This window comes from Colobus angolensis, unplaced genomic scaffold, assembly GCF_000951035.1.
Source record: "Colobus angolensis palliatus isolate OR3802 unplaced genomic scaffold, Cang.pa_1.0 Scaffold10, whole genome shotgun sequence".
Lineage (NCBI taxonomy): Eukaryota > Metazoa > Chordata > Mammalia > Primates > Cercopithecidae > Colobus > Colobus angolensis.
This window is the reverse complement of record NW_012110919.1, coordinates 1123293-1133292: the sequence shown is the minus strand read 5'-3', so window position 1 is coordinate 1133292 and position 10000 is coordinate 1123293. Positions and strand designations below refer to the sequence as shown.

The 10000-nt window shown below is 37.6% G+C and overlaps 1 long non-coding RNA gene across 1 annotated transcript in view; it reads right to left on the bottom strand.

The window, feature by feature from the left end:
- Positions 1–5391: 5391 nt before the first annotated feature.
- LOC105505654 overlaps positions 5392–10000 on the bottom strand; it is a 9821-nt gene continuing 5212 nt past the window's right edge. The window contains exon 2 of the long non-coding RNA XR_001000787.1: positions 5392–5744. This is a non-coding gene — a long non-coding RNA (uncharacterized LOC105505654). The remainder of the gene's footprint in view (positions 5745–10000) is intronic.

The window sequence follows — 10000 nt, the reverse complement described above, 5'->3', positions numbered from 1 at the left end:
GATTTGATAAATTCAGTAAAGTTGCAGGATAAAATATTCACATGTAAGAATCAGTAAGGCTTCTATATACTAAAAATAAAATTGCTGAAAAATAAATCGAGAAAGTCATCACATTTACAATAGCTACAAAATTCACCTATGAGTAAATTTAATCCAGAAAGTTAAATAACTCTACAAGGAAAACTATAAAACCCTAAAGAAACAAAATTGAGGATAACATAAACAAATGGAAATACATCCCATGGTTATGGATAGAAAGAATGAATAACGGTGAAATAACCACACTACCCAAAGCAATTTACAGACTCAATGCAATTCCTACCAAACACCAACATCGTTCTTTACAGAAATAGAAAAAAACACTCCTAAATCTGTAGGGAACCAAAAGAGAGTCTGAATAGCCAAAGAAATACTGAACAAAAAGAATAAAGCTGGAGGTATCACACTACCTCACTTCAAAATACAGGTCTAGTAAGCAAAACAGTATGTGTATGTCCATTCTTACACTGCTATGAAGAACCACCTGAGACGGGTAATCTATAAACAAAAGAGGTTTAATTAACTCAAAGTTCCACAGGGGACATGGCTGGGGAGGACTCAGGAAACTTACAATGATGGCGAAGGCAAAGAGGAAGCAAGTATGTCTTACCATGGTGGAACAGGAGAGGGGGAGTGAAGTGGGAGGTGCTACACACTTTTAAACAGCCAGATCTCGTGAGAACTCATTTACTATCACAAGAACAGAAAGGTCGAAGTCCACACCCATGATTCAATCACCTCACACATGGCCCCTCCTCCAACATGTGGGGATTATAATTTGACATAAGATTTGGGTAGAAACAGAGCCAAACCATATCAGTATGATAGTGATATAAAAGTAGACACAGAGACCAATGGAACAGAACAGAGAACCCAGATAAAAATGCACATAGTTACAGCTAACTGATCTTCAACACAGCCACCAAGAATATACCCTGAGGAGCGGACATCCTCTTCAATAAATAGTCAATAAATAGTGCTAGGAAAACTGGATAACCATATGCAGAAGAATGAAGTTGGACCCCTATCTCTCACCATGTGCAAAAATCAACTCAAAGTGAATTAAAAACCTAAAGGTGAGATCTAAAACTATAAAACTACTAGAAAAACAAAACAGGAGAAAAACTATAGGTCATTGGTTTAGGTAAAAATGGGTACATCAAAATCTCACAAATCACCACTAAAGAACTTGCTTATGTAACCAAATGCCATCTGTTCCCCAAAAACCTACGGAAATAAAAAATTAAAAATAAATAATAAAAATAAAAGATTTTATGGGAAATATTTCAAAAGCACAAACCACAGAAACAAAAAAATAGACAAATTGGACTATATTAAACTAAAAAGATTCTGCACAGCAAAGAAAACAATCCACAGAATGAAGAGTCAGCCAATTGAATGAGAGAAAATATTTGCAAACTATTCATCTGACAGGAGACTAATTTCCATTATATACAAAAAACTCTAACAAATCAACATCAAAAAACACTAATAAACATACTAGAAAGTGGGCAAAGGAATATGAATAAACAATTCTCAAAAGAAGGCATATAAATGGCCAACAGGTATATGAAAAAATGCTCAACGTCAGTAGTTATTAGGGAAATGCAAATTAAAACTACACTGAGGTATCACCTTACCCCAGTAAGAATGGTTATTAACAATACAAAACAACAGATACTGGTTAGGATATAGAGAAAACAAAAGTCTTTGGACTGTTGATGGGAATGTAAATTAGTACCACACTATGGAATATAGTATGAAGATTTCTTTAAAAATTAAAAGTAGAACTATCATACCCAGCAATTCCACTACTGGATATATATCAATGCAATTATTATATATAAAATAATATGTAATAAATTATTATTTCAAAGTGGTACCTGCACCCCCATGTTTATTTCAGCACTATTCATAACAGCCAAGATATGGAATCAACCTAAGTGTTAAACAATAAATGAATGAATAAAGAAAATATAGTATATACACAATGAAATCCTACCTGGCCAAAAAAAAAAACAAAAAAACAAATGAAATCCTGTCATTTGCAGTAGCATGGATGGAACTGGAGGTCCTTAAGTGAAATACACCAGGCACAGAAAGAAAAATACCACATGTTCTCACTCATATGTGGGAGCTTAAATAGTTGATCTTCATGGAGGTAGAGAGTAGAATGCTAGATACTAGAGGCTGGGAAGGGTGTGTGCTGTGGTAGTCGGGGAGGGTGATAAGGAGATTTTGGTTAATGGGCAAAGATATATAGTTAGGTAGAAGTAATAAGTTCCAATGTTCAACAGAAGAGTTGAGTGACTGTAAGTAACAACAATGTATTGTATATTTCAAAATAGCTAGAAGTGAGGATTTGAAATCTTCCCAACACATAGAAATGATAAATACTTGAGGTGATAGATATCTTAAATACCTTGAGTTGATCATTACACGTTACATGCATGTAACAAAATACCAAATGTACACCATGACAATATACAAATACAATCAACAAAATAGTAATTCCCCAAATAATAAACAATCATAAGTAAATATAAAGTTACAAACTATGGTTAGGTTTTTTTGTTTTTTGAGACAGGGTCCTCCTCTGTCATGCAAGCTGCGGTGCAGTGACACAATCAAGGCTCCCTGCAATGTTGACTCCCGGGCTCTACAGGCATGCACCACCATGTCTGGCTAATTTTTTGCATTTTTTGTAGAGATGGGGTTGTGTCATGTTGCCCAGGCTGGTCTCAAACTCCTGGGCTCATGTGATCCACCTGCCTCGGCCTCCCAAAGTGCTAGGATTATAGGCATGCACCTGGCCTTATGATTAGCTTTATCAAGAAAATATATGGTAACTTGTCATTACAATGAAGGGACCTAAGTTAACATTAAACAGTCAGAGAAGTCCTCTCTGAGTAATGATATATCATTTCTGAGGTAAGAGATGGCTAGAAATTTGCAGTTGACTAGTGGCAGTGGGCAGAGCAGGAGGAGTACTGAATGAAATTTTACTAGAAAAAGAATATGCTCGAAGGCCCCAGATGGAAAGAAATTTGGCGTATCTCAAGAATGGCAAAAGGTCAGTGTGCCTACAAAGAAAACAGCAATCAGATAAGTGAAGCAAAGGTTAGCTGGACAGGTATGGCAAAATCAGCTTATACAGGACAATGCTTTGTATTTGATTCCGCACAGCATAAGAGTGCTACCGGGTGCTTTGAACAAGCCAGAACTATGATTCATATTTGAATTCTTAAAAGTGAACTCTGAATTCAGATTGGAAAATGGATTGTAAATTGGACATGCTGCAAAAATAGAAGCAAAATTTGAGAAGTTCTATAAGGAAGGTGGCACATATATTTTGAGTCTCTGCAGAGATTTTTGTCTATTCACACTGATAAATTTCTCTTTCCACTTTCACCTTCAGGATCCCTATTATTCTGTTATGGTTTGAATTTTTGTCTTCTCTGAAGTTCACATTGAAACTTAATCCCCAATGTAACAGTATTAAGAAGTAAGGCCTTCAAGAGGTGATTAGGTCATGAAGGCTCTGCCCTCATGAATGGATTAATCCATTCATGGATTCATGGACTAATGAGTTCATGTATTAATGGATTATCATGGGAGTGGGTTAGTTATCATGAGAGTGGGTTTGTTGTAAAATAGATTTTGTTTCCCTATCACATACTCCCTCACCGTGGATGCCCTGCACCACCTCAGGACTCCACAGAGAGTCCCCACAAGCAAGAAGGCCTTCACCAGATACAGTCCCTAGAACTTGGACTTCCCACCCTACAGAACAGTAAGAAATAAATGTATTTTTTAAACAATTACCCAGTCTGTGGTATTCAATTACAGCAACAGCAAGTGGACTAAGACATACTGTCAAAGGCTGCTTTTTTTCTCTTCCTTGTGCCTGAACTGTGGATTTTTCTTCTTAGCATTCCTCTCTCTCTCCTATTTTCTCCTATGCCAATTATCTGTCCTCTTAAATGACAATTTCCATATTTCTCTCTTTGGCTTTGGAATTTTAGTCAACTTTAATTTGTTCAAAAACTTTCTTATTGATTATCTGCTTTTATGGATTATGATAATGCCCAAGTACAACTGGTCATTGGAACTTTTTCAAACTAAAGATTTCTTAGCTCTACTTCCAAAGATTCTGAATCACAGACTGGTGGTGAGTCTCAGACATTTATAATTTTAAATAGGTCATTTATGTTTGAGAACCTCTGTTATTAGACTATTATCAAATTCATATCATAAGAATTTCGTTCTAAAATTGTTCTAACATGGCAGGTTTCCAAAGGCCACTCCAAAGGTATTTTGCTTGTGTAGATTTAGAAATCACAATCCAACCTTTTTTCAAAGATTTGTCTCAGGCTAGCAACATCCTTTCTATTAGTAACAGTATCTCATTAGTTATATACCTGTCCTCAATAAAAGAGAACTGTCTCTTAGATCTAAGATTACATCATGGATTTTTCCAGATCTTGCAGCCACGTTTTATTAGCAATTTGATACCAGTTGCACATAATCCCAGCAGGAGCAATAGCATTTTGATACTGTTTCATGTTAGGAAAAAAATTGCCTGATTTCTTGCTACTCACTCACTTATAAGGTAGATATCAGGTCATATGAGAGAACTGAAGGATATAAGCTTATGTGATCTTCCTACAAACAAAAAGCAAAAGCAAATTCAAAAACCCTGAGCTCCCAAACTTCCAGTCTTCTGTTTCTTGCCCAGAGCCGTACTACCTCCCACATTGCACATGTTGTAAACTTTATGTGGCCCATCTGTTAAGGAGTTTGTTTTCCAAATTTGCAGGGGCTTGGCACTTCTGTACTGAGTACCAGAACTAAATGTGACACCGATTTTTACCTTTTTAATAGTTTTAAATTGCATGGGGCTGGTGTTGAAAAGGGTCAGGGAAACAGAAGAAATACAGAAGCAGTAAGGCAACAGTTAAACATCATCGCTTGGGCAAACCCGTACTTAACATCCGCCATGATGACAGCAGTAGCAGTGCTAGGGATATATTGAGTATTCAGGTTCAGTTGTGGGCTGAATGTGGGCACAGCTTGGCATTTGAAATTAGGCAGATTCAGACTATGATGTTTTCTCACAGTTAATGCAGAGACCATAGATAATAATTATGTTGCTGAGCCTACAGTGAATTTTTACGACTGATCCTCTATTAAACTGGCAAAATAAGAGGATAATGTCTCCAGCACTAACAAGTTGGCAAGGAAGTAGCTGGCAACCCCTCCCACTAATGTTCCATCTGTGCGAACCTTCAGTATGATCCAGGATATTGTTTCCCCACACAGGTTGTGCCTGCAGTGTAATCAAGACAGAGAGACCAAGCATAGATATCTTTATTGTTTTTGAAAACGACTGCCATTGGAGGGTGAGCAGAGCCTGGGATTGAGTGCTAATGCTGTTATGTCCTTCTAAGAAGTATCCATGCAGTGATGTCGACAGGAAAATAACCGTTTCTAAGCACTGGCTTGTTGTCCAAGTGACATAAAAGTCACAGAACAAGAAGAACAGTTTCTTTCATTTTAGAAAAGCCTTTTGTTTCTTTTCCTGGAAACTTGGAAAATTGTTTTTGTTTAAAAATATCTTTTCTGTTGATTGCGAACACAGTGCATGTTCCTTTCCCAGCCTTGACGCTCCTCCAGCATCCCCAGGCTCTGGATCAGATTTTGCTCTAAAAGCTCAGGGGAGAAGAAAGAAAGGCTTGTGAATGCAAAGAGGGTGCACAAACCAGCTGAGGCAAATCCTGACTCCAATCCCTGAAATGATGTCTGTCATCGTACACTTCTCACGCCACCCAAGAAGTGTCCCCTGATGTTTCAGGCAGCTGTCACATCTGCCTCCTCTGAGCTCCTAAATATTTGTTTGATATTTAAAATGTACTGCCTTGTGTTGGAATTATTGTACTTCATGGCTTATTTGTTTCTCCTTTCATATAGTTCACCGTGCCTGAAATAGGGCCTCATTGGACATACTTTTGTATCATGACTAAATAAGCAAATTCGAAGCCATCCCTGTTGAAGACCATGCACAGGGAAGCACCCTCAGGTTACTCACTAACGTAGGGAGGCACATTGCCATTGCTCACCTCACCTCAGTGGTGAACTCTCTATGGAATACCATGTAATAATAACTAATATGCTATTATTTTAAAATGCCAGTGTGCGTTTATGTGCTGGTTCTCAGCACTTTATATGATTAATACATTTAATTCTCACCATAGGAAGTAACTATTGTTGTCATCTCCATTTTACAGATGAGAAGACAAAGGTACAAAAGAGTTTAAATTTTTTTAAGATCTTACAACTAGTAGGTGGTGGTGTTAGCTAGCATGTGATCTGTCTTCAAAACTCAAATTCTTAAGCACTCCACACACTGCCTCCGGATGGGAGTCCTAAACGTCTACGAGGGACATGAATCCTGTTACATCATTTTTTCAGTATCTCTAAGATCTTATACAAGACAGAAATACAGAGGAGGCAAAGGAGGTTTTAATTATCTGCTTTTTCATGTGTTTTCCTTCATGGAATTCACTTTGAATACATTTTAGGGGTTTGAAGAAGCTCAGGAAATTATTTCTTTCTATCTTCTCTTCAATTCATACGCTTAACTCCTACCCAACATTTGTTCACTCCCTTCCTCCTCCTCTAAACAAAGCAGAAGCGAAGAAAAATATTAATGCTACAAAAAACATTTGCAATGATCTATGCAACCCTTTCTCTGGAAGTTTCCATCATTATCAGATTCACCTAACAATTCCTATTCATCCAAACATGGTCTCAATGGAGTTTTTCTTTACCTGTAGGCAGCTTAGTTGCCTCCCACTGTCCTTTGTTCATAGCCACATCAGAGTGACAGTCTTTTTAGAAGACTGGTGTTTATGGAATATTCCTAGTTCTGTACATTACAGTGGGCACTTACAGTTTATGTTTTAAATGAATTAGTGAATCTAATACAAAGCCCTCATTTTACAGAGGAGGAAACTGCCGTGAAATTGGAAATGTGAAGTGGCTGATCACAGTCACATATCCAGTCAGTAGAAAAGCTGACCTCAAGTCAGCTACATTTTCCATTGCGAGACCTAGGTTGTCCTTCACAGCCTAAATCAAACCTGAGTTTCTTCATGCCTGAAAACCATAGCCCAGCAATAATAGCTATCTTGTTTATATATTATAATGGTTACAATCTGTAGCACTCATTTAGCTCTGGGTGCATATGTGTATATTTTACTTTTCTTTACCTAGATTATAATTATTTTAAAGTTAGAATTGTGCCCTATCTTTTCTTTTCCATTCACAATGCTTTGGTTTCTTGAGTGTTTGAGCTTCTAAAATTAGGAGTTGATCATCTCATTCACTTTTTCCATTTCTAGCATCACCTCTAACTATAGTCCCAAGTACATCCTCAAGTGCCAGTCTTGTTTCCAGCTGTTTGAATAGGCCCATGTCTCCATGTCTCCCTTGGAACCTGAAAAATACTCTGGACCACTAGCAACTGTCACAAAACTAAAATAAGGCCATTCTGAGATTGGGTAAAGTGGACTTATATTTTTTCCCTTAGAAGATCTCCACGGAACTGCAGGGAATAATTATCATGCATGAAGACTTTTTTATTTATTTATTTTTTTGGTGTGCAAGTTACAAAGACTCATCACAGAGATTATCTTGAGTGATGGTGTGTGGAAGTGCAAGCAGGCCTCAGAAGACCTGGAGACAGATCAAAAATCCAGTAGCTACTCTTTCTATCATTTTCTCTCTCTCTCTCTTTCTCTCTCTCTCTCTCTCTGTCTCTGTTACTCTCTCTCAACCTACCTCTACCTTTCTCTCTTAAACTCTCTCTCTGTCAAGGAACACATGTCTGTCTTTCTTCTATATGGCTGCTTTATCATTCTCTCTCTCCATACCTGTTGTCTCTGCCTTTCTATGTACATACAGGACAGCCATTGCCTTATAACTTCCAAGTATACTCATATAAGTCACGGATGTCTCTAAATCCCAATTCCAAGATCCTGAAAGAGCCAATATGATTGCACCAACTTGGTTCAGGTGTCCTATCCACTGTCCGCTCAGTTATGGCCAGGAGTCATGGTCACTGAGAATAGATGAGTTTCTACCATTTGACATGGCCTCTGCTAGACACCATGGAGAAACATACAGGTGATAAAAGTGAAAATGCTACCTTCAGAAATTTAATAATAGATTACACAGTAAGATCTAGAATAATATATTTTTAATAGTTTGTATTATCTTTCCCACTATGAAAGAAGACAGGAAGGGCCATCATTATTTGGTCAGAAAAATGGAAGAAAGACTATTATTTTCTTCTTCAATATTTCACCATTATACATACCTCAGAATTTCTGTTGAAGCCCTCTGCTTTCTTATTCAAGCTAACCCCTTCACTGAGGATGGAGAAAATAGGGGAAAGATGTATAACTTCTTCAAGGTCCTTGTAATGTTAGGAACGTAGTATCCATCTCCTAGGGCCTACCATGATTGCTGGACCCGTTAGCATGCACCAACATTCCAAACAACCAACTAAATGAAGGGAGTAAGAAAGAAACGTTCCCCTTTTTTGAATAGCACTTACGAGAGGTGCCAGTCAATATTTCTTGTTTATGTAATTGGTCAGAACTATTCATATGGCCCATAAAGATGCAAAATAGGTGGATATATGTAATTCTTTTACTGGGCAACATTGTGCTCAGCTAAGAATCAGGAATCCGTTTGCTTATAAAAGAGAAGAGCAGAATGGGTCTATTATAGGTCAGTAACCTCTACCACAACCTTCAGTTCCTGTCCTCATCTATTTCTCTTGTCCATAGTTTTTGATCCTGGTGACAATCTTTCCTGCCTCTTTTCAATCTTATCTTCCTTTGAATATTGTGATACTGAACTATGCCAATACTTTTTATTATCTAGTTACTTTATAACTTTACTTTCCTTGATTTCTCAATTTCCTCCTGCCCTCTAAGGATAGGTGTCCCAAAGACGACTCTGTCATTTCCTCTTTGTGTCTGCTTTCATCCACTCCCACCATTTAAACCATCAACATTATTTTCTAGCTTGCTCTCTCTCTGTCTCTCTCTCTCTCTTCCCCATCCCAACTTCCAGGAAGCTATTATTTTAGATCACTCGCTGGTCATTTTTAATTAAAAGCCCAACATCTCCCGAAAATCTATTGAGGTATCAGAAGTACATTTATATTCAAAATGTAATGCAGAGAACTTTCAACAGGTAAACTGGCTCTGATTCCCTATATCAGATAAGTTTGCTTATTCCATACCTACATCACACCCTGCAGTTCTTGGGTCCTACAATAATTATTAAAGTTAACTACTTGAAGAAGGATTTGTTCCATGTCTCTATTTCCTAGTATACTAGGTCTTGAGAACAATAAAAATATGTCTCTTGTTATAGCACTGCATCTCCAATGACTTGCACAGTGCTTTGCACAAAGTAATAATGAAGAATAGCAAATGGACAAGCAAATGAATGAATAAATATATCATTTGGTTGCCTTTCCAGGGTTCTCATAGGGTGAAATTACCTTGGTCCTCAATGTATTATCTTAGTTTTTAAGCAGACCAAGAATGACTTTGTGCTCATTGGTGGAATCAACTGCCACATTCTTAAGATCAATGTCTACCAAATAATTTTCCAAGACAGACACAAACACCAGAGTGTGCAGAAGAGTTGTGTCAGCCTGTCTAGTGTTGGAAAACCTACATGAAAAGTCAAATTATATTTGGAAAGTTCATTGGAGATCAGAGAATCAGAATAAAATGGCATAGTCAGGTGATTTAAAATTTAGTGGGGGCGGAGCAAGATGGCCGAATAGGAACAGCTCCAGTCTCCAACTCCCAGCGCGAAGGACACACAAGACCGGTGATTTCTGCATTTTCAACTGAGGTACTGGGGTCATCTCACT